This window comes from Microtus ochrogaster, unplaced genomic scaffold (genome assembly GCF_000317375.1).
Source record: "Microtus ochrogaster isolate Prairie Vole_2 unplaced genomic scaffold, MicOch1.0 UNK56, whole genome shotgun sequence".
Classification (NCBI taxonomy): Eukaryota; Metazoa; Chordata; class Mammalia; order Rodentia; family Cricetidae; genus Microtus; species Microtus ochrogaster.
This window is the reverse complement of record NW_004949154.1, coordinates 2530639-2534259: the sequence shown is the minus strand read 5'-3', so window position 1 is coordinate 2534259 and position 3621 is coordinate 2530639. Positions and strand designations below refer to the sequence as shown.

Here is a 3621-nt window from a genome sequence, read left to right as displayed (position 1 = left end):
TGGGCCGGTTCCTTCCTACTCGAGGTAACACAAAGGCAGTTTCTGTTTCTCTCTCTCTCTCTCTCTCTCTCTCTCTCTCTCTCTCTCTCTCTCTCTCACACACACACACACACACACACACATGATGCATAGAGACACACACATGTGCACGTGCAAGCACAGAGACACACATACCTACACATAATTAAAATTAATAAAATGAAATGTTTTTAAAATCACAAAATCATACACACTGAGAGTGTGTTGATGACAGTCACAGACAGGATGACAGTGGAAAAGAAATGGGTGTGTTTAGAACAGGCAACATGGAAGAAGTACAACCTGGGGGATTTGCTACATATCGTGTGCAAAACAGACAATGTATAACACAAGGATAGACCAATGAAGAACCATGGCGTAACATGAATATTTTAATTGTTGTTATCAGTAATAATGCCTATTATAGTTTTGTACAATTGGATATTTATAGCTTGATAAGCAAGGGGGAAGGAGATACCTGGAATAGCTCTGTCTCTTCAACCAAGGGCTTCTATCTGGCTTTTTTATCTGGGGTCTCGCTTAGCTGGAACCCAGCTTCTTGCAATGAGGATGCCATCAGCATTGCATAGGTCCTTGGGCAGAAAGCTATATGTGAGTAATCAGATGACAGCCTCTGTGAGTAAGGAAGCCCAGCGGACTCCAGCCCCAGCCCTCTGATTCCCAGCTGCCTGGAGCTAACTCCTGTGAGCCAGACTAAGTGTCCTCAGACGCCTCCCTCGAATGGCAGATTTGATGCAAAGGAAATGCTTGCTGCTGTTTTTAGCCACTAATTTCAGAGTGGTTTATTACACGGTGATGGATGATGGGGAAAAGGTGATGTTTACTTTAATACTTCATGGGAGAAAAAAGTTTATGTTCATTGAAATTTGTGGGAGCAATGATGGTATTTCAAAAAGCATCACCAAACTAAACAATTCAAGCCTGATTTTATTCCATTAAATCTCAGGGAGGTTTCATTATAAACACCATAACTCCAAATTACATATTGAGTATGTCATTTGCTTAAGGAGTTTTATACCACTGATAGCTATAAGACATAATTTTGGTGATATATATATGGTTTGGATGTTCAAGTGAAATGCTGTTTGAATTTTAGGAGTTTGTGGCCCAGATTAGCTGAAGTTAGGATATCTTTAGAATATTTTTAGCGTATCACACATACATAATTATTATTGACTTTTAATTGGAAATTATTATTTGAAGGCTGGAGAGATGGCTCAGTGTTTAAGATGGAGAAGATGGCTCTTCTTGAGGACCCAGGTTCAACTCTCAGCACCCACATGGCAACTTACAAAAGTCTATAACTTCAGCTCCAGGGAACTCAAAACCCCTGACGAAACACTAATGCATAAAGCAACAAAGAAACTGTTATTTGAAAATTGTTTTTATGAACTATAAGTTAATGTGGCTTATTAAAATACTAGTTTTGCAAGTATATTTGTGTCAGTTGCTTGTCTCGTTTCTATGGTAACATCTGAAAGAGGGGAGGAGGTGCTACTTTTCGGTTCCTAGTTCGAGGGTATAGTTCATCATGTCAGGGAAGTAACTGAGGGAGCTGGTCGGGTTGTGACCAGTAAGGAAAAGGAGGGATGGATACTGGCACTCAGTTCTCCTTCTCCCTTATGCCCCCAACTGCAGCCGATGGAATGGCGCTGCCTATAGTTAAGGTGGATCTTCCCATCTTGATTGACTTGGTTCTAGCTAAGTCCTTACAGGCATGCTGGGACGGTTTTCTCCTGAGTGACTCTAGATCCTGTCAGGTTATCAATCAGTATTAACTCGCCCATCTAATTACTGATGGAAACTCCTCTGTGTATTCACGCCCTCTAGCAAATTACCCAGGCTGCGAATTCTCTCCTTTAACTTCTGCTGTAATCCCTGCGGTGTTAGGATGGCAGACCCAGGAAGGCTCTAGGATGGACACAGAAAGTAGGGTCTATGCCGGGCGGTGGTGGCGCACGCCTTTAATCCCAGAACTCGGGAAGCAGAGGCGGAGAGGGGGGGGGGTGTCTCTGTGAAGATCGAGGCCAGCCTGGTCTACAAGAGCTAGTTCCAGGACAGATATCAGAGGCTCGCGTGGAGGGTCGGGAGGTAGGGATCTGTCTATTTCTTTCTGTTTCATGTTCATCTTTCAAGCAGTTAGATATTTCTTAATACTTCCTCCACCCCCACCCCCCATGCCTAGATTAAGCGCTTTCCACCTGGGTATTCCTAGTTTATCTGCTCAGGAGCAGTTTTCTGCTTGTCTCCTCAAACATGAAAAGAGCATATGAAAGTCTGAAAAGGCAATTCAAAAAAAAATTCACAATCTCATTACCAATATATAAATATCCCAAATTCTATCTTTACTTTATCAGAATGAATTCATTGTACGTGTGGTTTCACCCAAGGAGAAAGGAAGCGTGTGTTCCCGACAAGGTTAATATGTAATTCTCTTAGAAATCTTAACTTTTTTTTTGAGACCTGGTCTGGATATGGGGCCTGGAATTCTCATTTTCTTGCTCAGTCTCTCAAGTGCTGAAGTTACGAGTGCAGGGTACCATGCTCAGCAATAATGTGCAATCCAGATCTCAATCCCCAACTTTAGTCAGAACGCACTTCAGAATGTTTTCCTCTTTAGCCGTTAATGATCAAAATAAGCGAGTCTAGCTTGTGTTTGTCCTGCTTTCTTCTGGTTTATTCACAGAGACACTGCAGGATGAACCAGTTTAGCCTGTACCTTCTAACTCTAACAATAGAGAAATAGTCCAACAAGACCTTTTCTGCTCTCATTTGGCTCTGGCTCCCAGTGGTCACCAGTGTGTGGCCTTTGACCTGTACGTGAGGTTTCCGACCAGCAGGGGGCAAGAAAGCTCTAGCGCTCTGGTGCGAGCGGCCAGGAGGCGTGGCTTCTTCATCCTTGACCGACAGCTAAGGAAGGATGCAGGCGAAGATGAGGTAATAGCAGGCAGAACGAGGAGGGCGTGGGGTTGTTCGTGTGTGTGTGTGTCTGTGTGTGTGTGTCTGTGTTTGTGTGCGAGTGTGAGTGTGTCCGTGCGTGCGCGAGCCGGAGAAAAATGCGACCCTCGGAGCTCGCGCCGCAGACTCATTCGGCGCTGCGCTGAAAACGGAAAGAAAGACAGAAAGTTCCATTTTCGAAGAGATTGCAAAGTTAAGGCCCGGCCGTGGCCGCTGGGGTCGGGATGGCGAGCGTGCTCTCGGCACCCGGGGATTAGGGAAGCGTCCGCGGGAGCGAGCTCGCCCTGGCGCATTGCCGGGGAGGGGCGACTCCTTCTGGAAGGCACTGAGCCGAGCCGCAGGGAGGGGGAGCTGTGCCGCCGCGGTCGCCGCGCTCCGCACCGAGAGAGGGCGGAGGGCGTGACCGTGCGGCGCGATCCACGCGGACGCCCGCGGAGCCCGAGGCGCAACTGGTGCGAGGCGGGTGCAGCGCCGCTCGGGCCGCGCGCCCCCGGGTGGCTTTGCAAGGCGGGGCGGCGAGGGCACAGGGCCGGGCCTTTGCATGAAGCCGCTGGACCCTTCGGAGCAGCGGCGGCGGCAGCGGCGGAGCCCGGCGGAGCGCGGTCGGAGGCGGGTGGCCCCGGG

The 3621-nt window shown here is 47.9% G+C and overlaps 1 protein-coding gene across 1 annotated transcript in view; it reads left to right on the top strand.

Moving 5' to 3' along the window:
- The first annotated feature begins 2942 nt into the window (after window positions 1-2942).
- The window catches only part of Dtx4 (deltex E3 ubiquitin ligase 4), a 35185-nt gene continuing 34506 nt past the window's right edge, over window positions 2943-3621 (top strand). Inside the window, exon 1 of the mRNA XM_005369687.3 lies at window positions 2943-2976. The gene's annotated coding sequence lies outside the window, so the exon portion shown is untranslated. The remainder of the gene's footprint in view (window positions 2977-3621) is intronic.